We start from the raw sequence: 20,368 nt of genomic DNA, 5'->3' as shown, positions 1-20,368 counted from the left end.
AGGTAAGTCTCCTTCCTGAAGTCTCCTCACAAACTTACACTTCTACTTTGCATCTCTTCCAATTGTTCAGTTATTCTTCTGTTTTGCTTCAGCGTGCACAACTAAGGATTGTAAGTTTTTTGGTTAATGTAAGTTTTTTTGCTTTTTGCTTCAGCAATTATGATTATTGTTGTTGTTGTTGTTGTTTTTATTCAAATTTTAGATTAATGATTTTTTTATGGTTAGGACTACAAACATTTTTAGTATTGTTGTTATTTTGTGTTTATTTATTATTATGTAATTGTGCTTTATTTTTTTTGCAAGTATCACTCTATAATTCTCACTCTTTCAGTTGGTATCACAATTGTGATAAGCATCTCAACTCTCTAATTAAATTTATGTATGTGTTTTGTTAATTTTGAAATTATTTAATATTATTTATTGCTATTATTAGTATATGACCACAAAAATTGTAATAAATTGTACTATTGTGATCTTTTTATAATCAATTTTACTTTGTTATTATCAAGTATTACATCTATTACTTGGAAAAAATATATTACATAATATGTTTGTTGGTTTATAATAAAGATATGTATGTGTATTATTTTTATTTTTATTCAGTACAATAAATCGTACATTTGTGTTTCTTTTTCTTTAAATTTTAGTTGGTATAAAAATTAATTATATGCTTTATATATGGTTATATTAATGTTATTTTTTTTTATTGTTCTTTTGTTTTTAGAAGATATTTATGATTATCTAATTATGTTTTTTTTTTGTTCTTTCTTTCTTTTCTTGCAAGTATCACTTTATAATTCCTACATTCCTTCACTTTGTATTGCAATTGTAGTAAGCTTCTTAGCCTCCTAATTTAATTGGAAATTATTTGCTTAGTTTGCAATTTTTTATATAGATGGTTTGTAAAAAATGTACCTTCAAATATTGTAATTTTTTAATCTCGGTATTTATATATTAAAGATCCTGTGAAAACGCATTTTCAGATATGATTTAACTCATTGTAGCATTTAATGTAAGATATATTTGAACTGGAGCCTAGGCCATTCAATCATTCTCTGCTAACCCAACAACAATTTCACATTTCTAATGATGCAATGGAAGGCAGTGTATGTTGCGAGATCAAAATTTATTAATATCCTAATAATATCTACAATTATTCAATTTGCATGAAAATAATTTCAACATTAGCAATATAGCATTGTACATTTAAAAAAAAAAAAAATCAGGTTTCCACTTTACGAGTGCGACCCCAACCATTTGCACCCCCTTCCCCCCCGCAGTTAGGCGAGCGTATCACCCCATATTTGCATCAATGTATACTATACCGTGTTACCCGCCTACCACATATAGATATTGACTGGAGTCTTATCACTTCTTTGGTGGAGCAGTGGCGATCTGAAACCCATACATTTCACCTACCTAATTGTGAAATGTCCATCACTCTACAGGATATAGCAATCATCACAGGATTGCCTATTGATGACAATGCAGTGTGCGGGCCAACTAATTTGGAATGGGGAGCAGTTTGTCAGTATTTACTTGGAGTGACACCACCTGAAAATGCATTGGCATATGGTGGCCTTAAAATAACTTGGGTAAGGAATACATTCTCAAACCTACTAGAGGGTGCCAATGCTGTAACAACCCAACAGTATGCTAGGGCATACATGTTCCAGGTTTTGGCTTTACTATTTGGAAATAAGAGCCAAAATAAATTACATTGCTGCTTTCTCAAGCTATTAAAGGACTTTGATGTAACTGGGGAATATAGCTGGGGTAGTGCCACACTTGCTTTCCTTTATAAAGAGTTGTGTACTGCTGCTATTAAAAAAAGCACGGAGGTTGCAGGTCCTATTTTCATATTATAATTATGGGCGTGGGAGTATCTTCCATATCTGACCCCAATTCCAATAATTCCAATAATTTTAAATAGTGACGACCGATACGGTTGCAAGTATAATGTTTACTTTCTATTTCTATACAGTATTGTATAGTATAGTGTTTATTCTGGATACTTCCAAACCCTAAAATCAGTGGCAATCATTAATTGTGTATAGGTGGGATACCAAGCGAACGTTACTCACACACCAACGCATGTTCTACGTGCACACCGTTCTAATCATAACACATATAATAATGGACAGATAATATATGTTGTCACAATGTATCAATGGTTAATTTACTAGTTATATTATTGTCTTGATCGATTGTAACATAGTTATTGTTATTGAAATTGCAGATTGTTTGGACATCATACAATGATTATTTGCATCCATGGCCGATAAGGAGCATGTTGGTCCTCAGTTGCAACATGGGTATATGGAGCATGATAGTTAGCACCACCAATGTTGATTGGGGAATGAGCCACATATTCAGAATAATGACCAGTATGAGTGGCATATGGATCATGAAAGTGCCCACCATGTGAATAACTAAACGATGCACTCGGTCCTTCGTTGGCATATCGAATGGGAAAAACATCTCGGTGGCTTCTTATGGGCTCCACACCCACGTACAACTTTGCACCTACAAAACCACATTGGCAGCCTAACATATCGAATATTGCATTGACACCATTATCATCTTCTACCAAAACTTGCTGGTAATTCACAAGATGTGGATGACATTGAAAAGGAAATTTATACCAAATAGTAAGTTTTGAATCTTCTCTATTTATATGAAGCGTGGATGCTACTCTATCACGTATATCTTCAAATGTCACACCCCTGCTTAATGAAAGCATAGAAGGAGGTGACCCTTCATAATAAGCCTCATTTTCGCCATATTTAATTATTCCACCGGAATGGATAAGAAAAATAAACAACTTTTCTGCCATTCATACTAAAACATAAAAGTAGTATTAATATTCAATGTGCAATACAAGAAGGTAATCTATTAAAAATATTCAATGTTTAAATAGTTAGAGTTGAGAGAATTCTATTAAAGATGATTGGTTCAATGATAATTTATTATTGTCCATCACAGAAGTTAAAATTATTTAGAATGATCTATTATGGTTACGTAAATTACTAGTTATGTAGCTCTTCATTTTGGTTTTTCTAAAACAAGACAGATTATATTTCTCATGTATTATTACGATAATAGATAAATATTTCTAATATCGTATAATTTTCATTATTATTATTATACCTAAAACTTAGATTTTTGATTTATGGTCATATACTAACCTTTTTTTTGGGGGGGGTTTTCTTATAGCATACATGTATATTTTAGGCTAACAAAGTAAGAATTTATTTAAGGAAAATTTATGTCAATTTTGAAATATATTTTTGCTATATGAAATTTTAGGCAAGACCCACAATTTAAAACATATCATACAAATTAGTTCTCGTTGCAAAACACATAATACAAAAACAAGATTTTCATGAACAAATAATTTAACAAAAACAAAATTTTCATGCTTAGCTATGCCCCTAAAACATATCAATATGAATATATAAAAAGAAAAGTAACTAATTAAAGAGATGTAACTCACCTTGTACAATGATAAAGACGGATATATATTTGCAAGTGGTGTTCCTTATAGTTGTTTGTAGAATGTATGGTACGCATGAATTGAAAATGGTTGATAAAATTATGAGGGGAATAAGAGTGGAGAAGAAGGCTGATAGAATTTTTAGGGGGAAAAGAGTGGAAAATAAGAAACGTGGAAACTAAAGTAATATTGGTGATGTTTAAATAGGATGCAAGTTTGGTATACGTTAAATTCTTAGATTTTAAATTATACTAATAGAAATTGACCAAATACAACAATGATCATCTCTGAAAAAAATCTCAAAGTGTCTTTGTTTTTTTTGTTTACAGTGCACATCAATCATTTATAAATCTCTGCAAATCCTACAAAGAATCTCTGCAAAATTATCAGTTTTTTTATTTTTTTTTTGTTTACACCATGCACATCAATCATTTTTTCTTCCATAAATTTCTTCCATGCATGGATAAGAATATCTATGTACTTTAAACTGTACTAATAAAAATTTACCAAATACAACACAGTCTGCAAAACGACAAAAAGAGCAACTTTGTAAAGAGGCTTCAGGAAGGGCATTTGCCTTTTATTAGAAAGAGGTGAAATAAAAAGATAAAAAACAATCATTTGTCATAGGGAAGCCATAAAAAGTAAAAAGAATAAGAATCTCTGAAGATGGTTTTATTGGAAAGGATGAATGGAATCTTTTCAGGTAGCTAAGGAAGAGGTGAATTGATTGGTTGATTGACCCTTCACAGGTACTTTTACAATATGAAATGAAAGAACATGACATATACACAAACCAGGTAAAAAAAACTACTGAAAGATAAGAATATGTTTACTATATATTTTTTTTATTTGGACAATATCTTCGCAACAAATTATAAGTGGCAGATTGTTACTAGTTGTTATTATTCAGGCAAAAAAGTATCTTAGCGTTAGGTTTAAATTTGAACCAGCAACAACTAACCACTTATAATTTGTTATAAAAATATTGTAAAAATAAAAATGTTGTGAACGTACTTTTTTTTCCTTCTATTTTGGCAATGCCACTGCAAAGAATCTCTGCAAAAATCTCAGTTTTTTTTTTCTATTTACAATACACATCAATCATTTTTTTTCTTCTATAACTTTCTTTTATGTACTTTTTAGAATCTATGTACTTTTTTAGAATAAGAATCAAGCACTCAGTGTACTTGAATTTGTTTCAGATGGTACCTTAGTTTTTCCCCCTCTATTTCAGCAATACCATTGCCACAATTGGTTTTTTTTTTTTTTTTTTTACTTTTTTCCCCCCATTTTCGGCCATGGCATTGCCACAATTCTTTTTTTTTTTTTTTTTTTTTTACTTTTTCCCTCCATTTTCGACAATACTATTGCCACAATTTTTTTTAAAACTTTTTCCCTCCATTTTTGGCAATACCATTGCCACAAATTTTTTTTTCTTTTTCTCCCTATTTCGGCAATACCATTTACAATTCTTTTTTTTTTTTTTATACTTTTTCCCTCCATTTTCGAAAATACCATTACCACAATTTCCCCCCCTATTTCGGCAATACCATTGCCACAAATTTTTTTTATTATTACTTTTTCCCTCCATTTTTGGCAATGGGATTGCCATAAAACATTTTCTTTTTGCTTCGGCACTCACGCACTTTGGACTCACTCAGGTAGGGGCTGGGGCAAAAGGAATTTCGGTAATGCCATTACCGAAATTCAAAATTTCTCTCTCACACTTTTTCTTTTTCTCTCTCATATTTTTGTTAGAATTTCGGCAATGGTGTTACCAAAATTCACTCTCTTTCCTCAATTCCCTAAATAACTTGGAACAGTGCCTATAACAACAAAAAAACTCCATTTTTTGCAATATTTAGCCAAAAGACTCAATATATCAAACTCAACCTTTTTTTTTTGGGCCCACGGCCATGTCCAAGATTTTTAAAAGTTCAGCATATTTTTACTTTTTTATAATTTAAACCACTTTTATAAATTTTAGTCCCATCCCATCCGTAGGTTTTCCGTTTTTGCTTATATTTTTTTTATTTTAAAAAAAGTACATCACATGAAAAGGCCATTTGTAAGAGAAGGGTATATTCATATATTCTCTTTATGTAGGGATGGGCCAAAAATATATCATTTTTTTTTTTGTAATGACAGCCTCCGATTTTTTCAAGCTTATTTAGGAGAAGTTTAAAAAATCTAAGAAATTCTAATAGTGTATGAGAAAGTTTTGGGACAAAAGATTAATTTTGATAAGACTACTCTTTTCTTTGGAAAATCAGTTAGTGAGATGGTAAAAATTTCATCAAGGATTTTCTTGGTGTACCAGAGATAAAACAGTACAAGAAGTATTTTGGGCTTCCTGCGGTGGTTGGCAAAAATAGAAGAGCCGGACTAAATTACATTAAAGATAGAGTGTGGGGTAAACTACAATGGTGGAAGGAAAAACTCCTATCTTAAGTAGGAAAAGAGGTGTTGTTGAAGGCGGTAGTTCAGGCTATCCCCACCTTTGCCATGGGATGTTTTAAACTCATTGTGGGTCTTTGCAAGGACATTGAAATGTTGATAAGGAAATTCTAATGGAGACAACAAGGGGAAAGAAGGAAGATACATTGGAAAAATTGGGAAACTCTATGTAAACCAAAACGAGAGGGTGGCCTTGGCTTTAGGGAGTTTAGTAAATTCAATGACACAATGTTGGTAAAGCAAGTATGGAGATTTATCCATTATACAAATTCCATGTTCTATCACGTGTTTAAGTCAAAATACTTCCCAAATTGTACAATATTTGATGCTAAAAAATCATCGAGTTCTATTCAGGTTTTTTAAGACTGCTGGCTACCTAGAAATTCTGGTGGACGTGTGACATCTCCACCTTTGGTTTTAGACAGAGAGACTCGGGTAGCACATCTGCTTGATGACAGTTTGGGCAGATGGAATACAAGGATTATAGATGAGCAGTTTCTTCCTTTTAAAGCCCGAAACATAAAATCTATACCGTTGTGTATTTCGTCTCAACAAGATTACTTGCATTGGCCGCTAGAAAGGAATCGAAATTGGAAGCTACTCTATAAAGTCGGGTTATAAACTATTGTGTGAGGATTCATCAAGGGGAGAGGCATTAAGTTCAAGTTCTGCAGCAAACATGGTGTTTTGTTCTGGTATTTGGAAACTAAAAGTGCCTGGAAATGTGAAGCATTTTTTATGGAGGCTTGCACAAATAGTTTGCCAACTAAAGTCAGTCTTATGGATTTGCAAATTGCAAATTTCGATCTCACTAGGAGAGCACTTCTCTCTTCAGGAGAATTCTTTTGGTTTCCACGCCAACACCACCTTTCTACCCCTCTTGCACCCATTTCTTTACCCTATCATTTCACTTCTCTACACATCATTTCTCTAGCCTCCATCATGTCTTTTCGTTACTATACCACTTACCTTTTAATGCTTTGGCCTTAACTTTTAGGACTCCTAGACGAAGTTCCCCTTTCTACTTATGTCTGTGCCTAAACAAACTTAAATCATTTTCCTAATAACTTCTTTTTCCCTCTACTTTTCTCTTTACTGATTTTTTTTCTTGTAATTTTATTTCATTTTTTTCTTTTCTTCTACTGGTTTTCCTTTTTGCTTTGTTCAATCCCTGATTCGGGTCCAACGACTATGGGAGACTGTGGGTTTCCAAGGGAATTTGGAGGGACTAAAAGTAGTGGGTCGGATATCAGCTCTGACCCATTTACTGATGATTCTAATCTTTTGTCGCAAACTAGTGAAGATGATGAAGCTCTATTTGCAAGGCATGGCCTAGTTATTGAAGCTGATTCGGATGAAGTTAACATGCAGAGAGAGTTTTGGAGTCATTGTGCTATGGGTTTTATTCTGGATTATAGAAATTTCTTAGTCCACTATTTACAACAGGTAATCAACGATGCCTGGAGAATCAGAGGTGATGTTAAGGTTGTAGGACGAGACTATTTCTTTTATTTAATATATTTTGATATAATGGATGATTTAGAGCATATGCGTAAGGAAGGTCCATAGGCCGTGGATGGTGCCTTGCTTGTGCTTGAAAAATGGAGACCCAATCCTGCTCTTAATAGATTACACCTTAACTATGTCTCTATTTGGGTTCAATTTCACGGGCTTCCATTAAAATACCAATACCCGGAAATGACAGAGAGAATGGGACATATGATTAGGTTTTTTGAGCGCATAGATTGGGAGGATAGGATCCCAAGGAATATCAGGTTCTTGCGTGCAAAGGTCCGGTTAGATCCTTGGATGCATGTGCTAGCAGGTTTCATGTTGAAGCTGGATGATGGAACAAGGACATGGGTGCAATGTAAGTATGAAAGGGTTCATAAGCTTTGTACCAGATGTGGGATAATTGGTCATACTAGGGGTCCATGCAGTGAGAGTATGGTTGAGATTGAAAGAATGCTTATCAAGCAATGACAAAGGATTTAGGGAATTCACCAGGTGTAGTTTGGTTTTGATTCTTTGGAACCTCAATTTAGTAATGAGCTACGGGCCTTCTTCAATAGGAAGAGAGGATGGACTACAAGGGCCCTGTACAGAGACCTAGACTAGGAACACCAGTTCAATGCTCCCTTAAGTAACCCTAAACCAGGCCAAACCTCCTACACATATTCCCCCTCTACCTCTCAACAACAGACAAAGGAGCATCCAACTCAGTCTCAACCACATACAAGCCCCAATCAACCTACTTTTCCCTACACTACAATTCCATCTTCCAATACTATAACTCAAACTAATCTTGAACAGGCAACTCTTAATTCAGCCATATTATCTCTATCTCTTGATAACAATTAGATCCCACCAACACCTTTCAATTCCCCAATCCCTTCTTTTGAGCAAACCCAAACTAGTGACATACACCATCTCTGAGTCCAGATAATGTGTTACTTGTAACACAAGCATAGGAATCCAACCTTCAAAATCCCCCTATTATGTCTGACCAACATACAAATGCTACCCATTTACACTCTACTCTTAGATGGGAGTGGATTGAAGGAGTAGGTCGTGTTTTGATCATAGGGGAACTATGGGAAACTTCAGTTTCAACCTCTGCCAAAGATGGTAATTCTGGTACTGTTGCCATGTTCAATTTGGACAAGCTTAATGAGAATTAGCCTGATTGGTTATGTACATAGGGAGGGAGCCAGACTCATGAAGCTTCCAATCCTCTAGTTCAATCTGTGGTTCATGTTGTGAATAGGGACAGATTACAATTTGACTTTGGAGGCCCTAGCTTGAATCCAGGCACTAGAAGCTCTCACTTAGTGGGCCAAAATCTTATTAGGGCCCAAACTTTAGCTAACACTATGAGGGATACAACCCAAGCCCATACTATTAGTTTGGACACTGGACTAGAGAATATTACCAACTTAGGCCCTAATGCTTCTAGGCCAATTCAAGCCCCACAGTCACCCAATTCAGCTACTTCTGACCCAGGTTTAATCTCAAGTCTCTATTATGGTGAAGGGTTGGAAGACAACTGGGGATTATCAAAGAAAAGAATTGGTTCGGAGCTGGGAAGATTGGGCAGGAATCTAAGACAAAAGCTTTTGTGTGGATTATGCACCAATGAAGATACTTTCACACGCCCTTCTATTAATGCATGTTCCTACTTCATACTTTGTGAAATGTCTCCTGAAGAGATTGCCTTGGTGAATCCAAATGGGTGTTCGGAAGCTAACCCTACTCGACTTCCCCAACAACCATGAGGCTATTCAGCTGGAACTTCAGAGGTTTGGGCAAACCCTTTGTAGTTCTTTAATGCAAAAAAAGGCCCTTGAATACAAACCTAATATTATGTTTCTCGTGGAGACAAAATTAGCTAGGAACACCAAGTACTTCCATACTATAGTGAAATTAAGAAGGGGCAAGTATAGAATTCTTCATATTAGGGATGAGCAAGGTAACCTCACTGATAATTTTGAGGAAGTGGAAGCTATTCTTTCTAATCATTTCAAAAGGAACTTTGAGGGCAATTCAAATAGAAGTGTAAATGATATAATCCAGGAGCTTCAAGGTCTACCACTCTCTAGCTTATCTGATCAACAAATTTGTAGTTTGAATAACCCCATTTTTGATAAGGAGATAAAGGACACTGTGTTCCAATTGAGATCCCATAAGCCCCAGGCCTTGATGGAATCCCTACTTTTTTCTTTCGAACACTTCTGGGATATTGTCAAACCTGATGTAATCAATACTATTCAGGCCATCTTCCATTTTGGTTCCTTAGGGAGGTCTCTTAATCATACATTGATTACCCTTATTCCCAAAATTAGTATTCCCGAAGAGGTGTCTCTCTTCAGACGTATTAGTCTATGCAATGTGCTCTACAAAGTCATTTCAAATATTTTGGTCAATAGATTGAAACCCTTCATGGATTCCATTATATCCCCTTATTAAAATGCTTTTATTCAAGGTAGGAATATATCTGATAATATCCTTTTAGCTCCTGAGATTATGAATACACTTAGAAAGAAGAAAGGTAGGAAATATAGTTTCAGAGCTTTAAAGATAGATATGAGTAAGGCATGCAATAGAGTGGATTGGAATTTTCTGAGGGTAGTGCTTATAGTCATGAAATTTGACACTAAATGGGTTCAATGGATTATGGAATGTGTAACCTCTGTCAGATACACCCTCTTGGTGAATGGAAATTTAACATCTACCTTTGTTCCTACCCAAGGTTTAAGACAGAGAGATCCCTTATCCCCTTATCTATCTCTGTTGTGTGCTAATATTCTTTCAATATCTTTATTACAGGCTGAAAGCGCAAGGAGAATTCAAGGGGTAAGAGTGGGTAGGAGGGGTCTTTACTTTACTCATTTGCCTTTTGCTGAGGATTCCTTGCTGTTTTTTAGTAATGATAATCACTACTTAAGAAGTTTGCAATGCATATTGGATTGATATTCTAACATCTCTGGGAAGAAAATCAATTTGGGGAAATCTAATCTTTTTTGCTCTCCAAATATGTCAAAGGAAACTCAAGAAGCTATTGCTAGCAATCTTCCAGTTAATCTGGCAATCTTCAAGTTAATTTGATGCAATGTCCTAGCAAATACTTGGGAATCAATTTCAAGTTGAAAGGAAATGGGATTGTGGATTTTCAATTTCTTATTGACAAACTCAATTCTAAGCTACAAGGATGGAACGAAAGGTTGTTATCTCAGGCAGAAAGGGCTACCCTTATTAAATCTATTCTGCAATCTTTACCCTCGTATACATTCTCTTGCTTCAAGGTGCTTAAGTATGTTTGTGTTAGGATTAGTGCCCTTAAATCCTATTGTATAATGTTATGTATGACTTAATGTTGTATTAATAAAGTTGTTTTATTATAATTTAAAATAATTGTAACATGAATATTGGACATTATCATATAGTTGATGAGATGCATAGTATGTGATTTATGTGAAAAGTCACAGAAGATATAAATCACAAGTTTTTTGTAAATTCAGAATTGTAGTTCATAGTCGGAGATGAAATTGGGCATTTCATCTGCAAAGACTATAACATATCAACTAAGATGATTTGTCTTGATCATAGAAGTGGAGACTTCTAGTTAGTATGTTGATATGTTTTAAGAGTTAAGACATATTGAACTGGACCGTTGTAATATTTATTATTCTCCTAACGATTTTCAATTGAATAATAAATCTCACGACTTATATTTACATGAACTCTTAATCCTGAGAGAATAATGGACCTGATCATGAAGTGTAGGTTGCTTTGATATATCAAGAGTGAAATTTAAAGTTACGGTCAAAACCTCAGTATGTTGGGCAACCACACTTAGTGTTGATGAAACATATATTCTCAAGACGGAATTCATAGTTTCTTAATGGAGATACAAAATATTCCCTTGAGATAAGTTTAATGAGTTTGTTATTCAGAATGTTAGGCCTAACTACTTTAGTAAATAGTTACTAAAGTATATATTTATGAAATTGAATTTCATAAATATATGATGAATAACTTAAAAGATTAAATCAGGTACTCAAGGATTAAGATGTAGTAATCTACAAAGTGACAGTCTACATTTATGACTTTGTATTACTTCAAATATTATATGAAGGGGTTGCGTGTACAATAAAGTCTTGGGATATAATTTATTAATAAGGCCTAGAATGCAATTATATTTATATAGTTGTATTAAATATAATTAATGATAATTTTTTACTTATCAAGAGTTGACAGAAAAACCCAAGGCCCATTGGAGCTAGTGTCTTATTTGTTCCCTTTTGGTCCCACTTCAAGTCACATACTAGAGCCCAATTGGAAATGTCCAAAAAGTTAGCCCAATTAGATAATCAATTATAAGGAGAAAAACATACAGAATTTTAATATGATGAACATGAAATTGTGTGTATGTGAGTGCTGAACACTCTCATTCTCCTTTGAACAAATTCATAGAAACTGATTGAGAGACCACACTTCTTGGGCTTTAGTGGAATTAGAGTGAAGATTAAAAGTGTTCCCGAGTACTTCTAATCTTTGTTTTAAAATTTATCACACCAAGGTACACTCTCTTATTCTTATATTCTAAAATTTACATAGTACATGTTATCAATTGCGAATGAAGTAAATCCGTTAATTTTCCGCTGCGTATGTTTTGTATGCGATACAAACATGTAATTTTTCATCAGTTTGTACTAAAATGGACTCCATTGTTAGAGCCTTTTGGTGGGGACATGAACTTGGAGAAAGAAAGCTTCACATGCTCAATTGGGATAAGATCTACCATCTAAGAAGATATGGAGGCCTTGGATTCAAGAAGTTTCATCCTATGAACCAAGCTATGTTGGCTAAGCAATACTGGAGAATCAATCAGCATCTTAATTCTCTATTGGCAAGAACCTACAAATATCATCCTACTTGATCAATACAAGAACATTCAGATAAGCCACGTCATTCCTGGTTTTGGAAAAATATTAGGAATCATGGGAGTAAAGTTTTGAGAGAAGGCAAATGGTGTGTAGGATATGGATACAACACCCCTCTCAATCATCCTGATTGGTTCCATACACCCAACTTGGATTTGAACAACCCGAGGTTCCCTACACGTGCAGTGGTAGAATTGATTGATCATAACACCAAGGCTTGGAAAGTGGATTTGATTAGGAATACTTACCCTCATCAACAAGCAATGGAAATCTTACAAATCCCAACATCCAAGACTGGCTCTGTTTAAGACAAGGTTCCATGGAAGCATGCTAAGAATGGGGAGTACCAAGTCAAATTAGCTTATGAGTTGCTACTAAAGGAGTGGGAAGGTACATCTCATAATGAGCAAGATCAGAGGGGAGTTTGGAATATCTTGTGGAAGGTGCAGGTTCCTTTAAAAATTAATACCTTTGTGAGGAAAATTCTGAAGGACAGCCTGCCAACCTTGCTTGCCTTAAAAATCAGAGGCATCACTACAAATAGTTCATGCCCTATGTGTAATGCAGAGGAGGAATCTTCAACTCACGTATTTCTGTTGTGTCCTTTTGCTAGAGCCATTTGGCATGGTTCAACCCTAGCCATACACACTTCTCACTTTATCACTTTATCCATCCATCAGTGGCTAAAATCTGTAATCTTTAATCACAAAGGGAAGGATGATATGTCAATGGCTTATCTTCAAGCTATTTTCACTACACTATGGTCCATTTGGACCAATAGGAACAGGGTGAACCACCAAGGAATCTGTCCTAACCCTTTAGATGTAATACTAATGGCTCAATCACTATCTTACAGGTACAGAAGCCATTCTCCAATTCTACTCAGGACTGCAGAGATGTAGCATCAACAACCACTGTGCCACGAACAATAGCAGAACACCAACAATTTCCAGCAGGACCATGGGATTTAATCATCAAGATTGCTACTACCAAGGGTCGAAGAAATCAAAGAGCTTTTGCATATAATGCCAATAATATAAAAGGGGTTTGTGTCTATTCTGGTGTAGCTAGTATTTTGGCAACTTCATCCACGGAGGCCCTGTTAGAAGCTATGGTTGCTGCTGGTATCACAGCTAGGGATCATGGATTTCATCATCTTTTGTTTTTGACTGATAATAGGAATGTAGTTCTGGTCTGTAAGAAGGAAAAGGCATCAAATTGGCTTGATATCATCAGATTAGCTGATTTGAATTCTCTTATCTCTCAAGGTCTAAACTGTAACGTGTTTTGTGTGCCTCCTATAGTGGTTAATCTTGTTCGGTATGTAGCTCAGAGGGCTACTGTAATGCCCATGAACAGTATCTGGTTTAATCCTTTTTTTTTTTTTTTTTTTGTATTTGTATTTGTATTAGATGTACTTCCTTTGACTGGTATAAAAAAAAAAAGTCAATCTCATGAAGCGAAAAATCCTTGTTGATCCATTGTGTAACCATTGTGGGAAACAACCTGAGGATATCATGCATGCTTTGTGGGGTTGTAAGTCGGTTAAACATGTCTGATGTGATGAGTTCAATTGGGTTAATGAATTTGAAGCTTCACAGGGATTGTTCACTGATCTGGTTGATTGCTGTCTACATAAACCAAGGGTACCTGAACTGTTTGCTACCACTATGTGGTTCATTTTAACACACAGAAACAAGACAAGATTGAATCAACCGACCTTACCGAGTAGCAATATAGACACTACATTTTGCACCCGTTAATAAATTTTGGTCCCTGACCCCAATGATGAGCTTGACATATTTCAACCAAGGGTAATTAAAGAGTTCACAATAATTTAAAAGTAATCACAACTCAAAAGTGCTAAAATCACTTTGAGATCGATATTGAAAAATGACATTTCCTCGCTGTTTTGATCATAACTTTTGATCCACAAATGATTCTTAAGTAAGGTTTGTTTCATTGGAAAGTAGACATCTTGGGTTTCAATTTGAACGCATATTTTACCTAATTTGGAATTATATTGAGTAACTTATGACCTTTTGAAATTGAGCCAACAAGACAATCCGATTTTCTGGATTTTAGAATTTCATTTTAAGGGCTCAAAACATAATACTTTGATGTGGGCCGGCCCATGGACCCTTGAGAACGTCCAAAGATTATTAAAAAGCCTGAAAACATTAATTTTAACTTATAAATACTTATCTTATACCTCCAATTAAAACCCTAGTTAGAGAGAGTCTTTTTTTTAGTCTCTATCTTCTCTAAAACCCTAATTCTATTTTCTAAAACACACACACACAGCACCTTCGCACGTTTTTTACAAATTCAAAACCTCTCTTTAGTTAGTTCTAAGGCAGAAACAATTTTTGCAATTTGATTTCTCAAAACCATTTTCAAAACTAATCTTATTCTTGAGTTGTGATTATCAAAAACTATTGTGTTCTTTAATTCTCTTGTTCTCTCAACTTAATCTTTTTGTTGTAGGCACTGAGGGGCAGGTTAAATATCAATCAAGTGTGTTTCCATAAGCAAGGTGAGTCTCTCTTCATAGTTTTTCCTTGAATTGGATCTTTTATAACTTGTTTTTGTTGTTCTTAATGGATTTATATGTTGTGTATTTTATAGAAATACGATTTGATTCTGTTTGGTTTTGATTTGTTGTGTCTTACCATATTTTGATTAGAGAGTTGAATGTTTGGATATTTCAATGAACATGTTTTGATATGTTAAGTGTGTTCTTGTTTGTTGTAGATCCAATGCATATTTAGGAATAGATTTTGTTTTGTTTATTTTGGATATTTTTGTTGTTAGTTGAGGTTGTTTATTTTTATATTAGAAGCACATTAGGTTGTTAATTTCCTTAGTTTTCCTTTTTGCCTTGTTTTTGTGTTTCTGAGTTTCTGGGTTAGGGTTTTTGGGGGTGTGTCTACGTACGCATAATTCTATATGCGCACGCAGGCTTATGTAGGTGCACACATACTTCAACCTAGAAATCCTAATTCGAGTTTTTCTGCTTCTCTTTCTTTATTTCCTTGTGTCATATGCCTCTATTTTTGGCTCCTTTTATTTTTTTGAGTCTTTGTTCCTCTGTTTAATTATTTGATTGTCTTTAACATGCTAGATAAGAGTTTTCTTTTCTTTTATTGCTTTAATACCATGTACATACATTCACATGTCCATTCATTAATGAATAGGTGTTGAGATGTAGTAAGGTAAGTAAGGTAAGTCATGCATCCACATGAACATGCATTGGATATATATTTAATGATGAGTTGAACATGCTTGGGTGGATGATGTGTTCTTGATGTCTAAAATGCAATCACATGTTTCTTTGATGTTGTCATGTCTATGTTTCTGCCTTTGTGATATCTTATTGTTTGCTGCCTTGGATGAGATGATATGATATGCATGATAGATGTATGCTAGGCTTGATGTAAGTTGCCATGATAGATGTATGTTAGGGATGAAAGATAAATTTAGAGTTGCAGAATAAAATAAACATACCTCCATCCATAGTTGTTTAAGTCTTTGGAAAAAAGAAGACTCACTATAATATATATATATATACACACACAGACACACACACACAAACTCTCTCACACTCCCATTAAAATTCTCATCCTCTCTTTTTTTTCCTTAAAAAAAATAAAGAATTAGCGTTTTATTAACCTTTTGAGAGATTATTTCACTCTTTATTTACGAGATACTCAAAAAATCTGAAACCTTTTACTTTACGTTATGTCTCAATCTAATGATGCTACAAGTGAACTATGTTGTAGAAGTCATTTTCCCAATTTTGATCAAGATCAAATAAATAATATACGACTCACGTCTGGTTATATATAATGATAGTGTATATAAAAAGGTCTTCTAGTCTATGACCTTTACCTCACACATATCTTTTTGATGGAAACACAGGCTATATATATGGGCTAGACTAGGGACCCTTTTAGATGAAGATTTTCATAACTCTCCTTCCATCAAGGAGCTTAAAATTTGTAACTTCGTGGTGTTTTATTAACCAAAGATGTTATACCAATTGAGAGTTACTAAAGGATGTTACACCTAACATGTAACTTTCACAAATAGGAAACTTAAGACATGAGTTTCATCTTCAAATGTGGGCCACATAAAATTCTCTTTAAGGAAATATAATCCTACATGGGTTTTTAGGATGATTGATGCCATGTTGATTGCTAGATGTATGTTAGTGTGTGTGTGTGAGTATAGATAACAATATCGAAAGAGCCTTTAATGAGATTAAGACATAAGACACAATGATTAGAAGCCAACCCACGGGTCAAGTGGGGTTGGGTGCCTAACACCTTCTCATCCCCATACCTAAACTCCAAACCCATATTCTGGTAGTAAGACTAGTCCTTCCGCGTAAGGGTGCTATATCAATGGTTTCTAGACCTAATCTAGGTGGTAACTCCATTAGTTTAGTGCAGTAGCAAAAAAATTCCTCTAGGACTTTACCGTTAGTCGAGCTATCCCACGAAGATCAAAAAATGCAAGGAAATAGAATTGGGTGCCTCCTAAACCAGGTGAAATCAAGATGAATTTTGACGGTGCTATGTTCAATGAAAATGATGATGCAGGGATTGGGATTGTGGTCCGATACTCACTTGGACAATTTATTGCAGCTATGGTTGAAAAAATACAAAAACCACATTTTGTTAGGGTTCTGGAAATGATGGCAACTAGACGTGCTGTCAGTTTTGTCCATGAAATTGGCTTACATCAAATCCCATTTCAAAGGCAATTCATAAATTGATATCAAGGCCTACGCAATGGAGACATGTTGTTATCATCCTTTGGTCATTTAGTTCGAGATACTATTTTTTTAGCTAGCTCCTTAAGGAGTTTCTCTTTCTCTCACATTATAAGGCAAGGCAATACTGCAGCACATGCCTTAGCCTAAAGAGCAAGAATTTCTTTTCCTCTTTTAGTTTGGATGGATTTTACTTCATCAAATATTGATTATGTTATTGCTATTGATTTTCCAACTTCTTAATAAAATAGCCACGTGTGGTCTTGTTCATAAAAAAAAAAAGAACACAAGAAAAATGCTTGCTTTTTTTTTTCCCTTCAGATCTCTCTCTCTGTTTGTTCAGTGTTCACTTGACATACAATTGACTAGACAAAATTTAAAGTATAATACGAAAAACCCTTATGCCATTACTGATAATTAAGAATATAAGGAATTCAATCTTCATCTATCCCACTTCCAAAGTTTGAGCCCCAAGATTTTTTACTACATCTTATTTATCAACTTGTTGAAATGACTTTCTTTGTTTTGGGAAAAATAATAATAATAACAAGTCAACAACAACAACTGCTCAAACAGAACTAAGTCCACTTGAATTCAAAAGGTATCTTCAACCTAGTTTGAAGAAAAAGTCTTCAAACTACTCATATAATTTCTTATTGGATTTAAATTTTGAAAATATAACTATTGACTTACATGCTTTTATTATATCTTCTGTGCTTGCAAAATTTCAAGAAGATCAAAAATCGATTGCTATGTTATCAATAAATGTTTAAATTTCAAATTTTTGTGGTTTAAAATTATGTATAACAAATAAGTTTATTGATTGAATAGTAAATTTGATTTGAACAAAATTTGACATGTATGTTAAAAATATAAGAAACACGCAATTTAACAGTTAGATTTTTATATTTCACACTCAATAAAAATATATATGAGGTTTGAAAAGTTTCTCTCCAAACTTTTTCCACTCAAATGACCCCTTACCATTTTTTAATTTTTTTTTTCACAATATAATTTTTGTTGTCTTCAACAGCTAATAAGAACCAAGAAATGATTTATTTTGGAAAAAAAAGCCATGAAATGATTTTTGAGGCTTGAAACAACCAATGTGAGTCTCTAAATGTGCCTATTAAAGTGCTATATCCCATTGTCTATTAATAGTGTTTTGTATTCATGAATTAGGAATAGTGACAGTTTTTCGTGCTTTCAAAAGCACATACAAATGTTCTAAGTGAGACACATCATTATTGAGGAATTCACAGAATTTCTTCAAGAGTGCTACTTGTAGAATACGGATCTTAGTTGTATCTTGTGTGGACAAGCTTGTAGTAATCTATTAGCAACACTTATGATGGGGGCAAATATTGTCTAAGTACAACATTGATTCGTGCCTATAAGTTGTTTTCCTTTGTTTAATTCATTATTACCCATTTGTTTTCCAATAGCACCCTCATGTATTGTCCTTGGATCCTACACTACATAACCATAAATTAAAGGTGATTTAGTAGCCAAATTAAACCCATTTACTTGTTTTATAGCAAAATTTTTACACGGGAGTATGAGTGTATGACATTGACTATTAATAATCCTTTGCTCTGATTGCTTGTCTCTCATCGGTTTGCATTCTCTTGGTCGTTGCAGCCTTTCAAAAATGATGCCTCTTCTAGATATGTGTAAAATATGTCTTCCTTACTGAGGACTTTAGTGAAAACGTCAAAGTGCAGCCTTCACTTGGTTTTTTTCATCCATCAAATAAAGGTTATTGACCTGTCATAAATTTTATGGTCTTAAGCAAGCTCCTCGTGCTTGGTTTGTTGAGTTCGCTATGGTTTCTTAGTTTGATTATTTTACTAGTTCCTATGAATCTACCCCCTTCATTCATTGTGTCAATATAGGCACCATTTTGCTTATTCTCTATGTTGATGATATGATCATTACTTGTGATAACCTTAGCAACGTTCAATAACTCAATGATTTTCTCAGCCAACAATTGAGATGAAATCTTGAAAATCTTAGCTACTTTTTGGACCTTGAAATTATATTTTCATTTGATGGCTCATATCTAACTCAATCCAAGTACATCCACAACTTCTTGACTCAAGTGGGCCTTATAGATAGTAAGATTACCGATACTTTGGTTGAGCTTATTGCGCATTTGAATCTACTAGAGAACCACCTATATTGATTCTACCATCTGTTGGCAATTGATTGACAGTCTAGTACATAGTAATATTTTAGCCTTAGGTCAATTTTGAACTTTTCAAAATATGTAACATGATCCATTTTTTTCCAATTTTATTTTAAAAAATGATTATTTAAATGCCGCAAAATGGGATGTCTACATTGTCCTACTGTAGTTAACAATGATGTTAAATATAAAGGGGGTAGGTAAGAGCATTTGGACTAACAAAATTCCTTTTAACTTTGTTTTTTGGGATGGAAGAAATTGTTTAAAGTTTAAACTATATAGATAACTATTACTATTCATTAAGCACTTCATTGGAATGGGGAACAAAGTTTTTCTCTAGATTATAACTAGCATAAAGGCGGTGATCTTTTCCCCAAGTATTGTTTGAGAGTGGTCTATGATCTCGCCACTTCACGAATGCCAAAGTTTAAAATGTTAAGAGCACTTGTCAGTCTATGTATAACAGTATAATGAATAAGTTTTGTACATTCAAGAGTAGTGGCATTAGCCACATGTCACATCGAAATGATTTGGTCAAGAGTCCTTATAGTGCCACATAAAGTGACACAACAAATGCCACAACTTGCCCATGTGGCGAGTTGTGCTTGGTGGAAGGGTGTCCCCACATGGACCCACCAACCACAACTCGCCACATGGGTGAGTTATGGCATTTGTTGTGCCACTTTATGTGGCACAAGACTTATTCTTTGGTCAATATCCAAGTTGGCTTACCTGAATTTGTTTAGCCTAAAAAAATGCAGGTGTTTGGGTTCCTTCTAAGTTTAGAGGGCATACTTACAATTCAACACAAAATTAGGTTATATTTAAGCTTCTCAAGGTGGATTATGCTATAAACTAGTTAGGTTTAATGTTGTTATACTTTTGTTGGCCTGCAATGAGAAATAGGCTATTAACTTGTGATATAGTGATAGACTAGTTTCTCAAGGTTACAAGTTACAACAATAACATTTTTTTTGAAAACATAAAGTTTAACTTGTTAATTT

This window comes from Castanea sativa, chromosome 12, assembly GCF_040712315.1.
Source record: "Castanea sativa cultivar Marrone di Chiusa Pesio chromosome 12, ASM4071231v1".
NCBI classification, from domain to species: domain Eukaryota; kingdom Viridiplantae; phylum Streptophyta; class Magnoliopsida; order Fagales; family Fagaceae; genus Castanea; species Castanea sativa.
The sequence above is the reverse complement of the archived record's forward strand: the minus strand, read 5'-3'. Positions refer to the sequence as shown.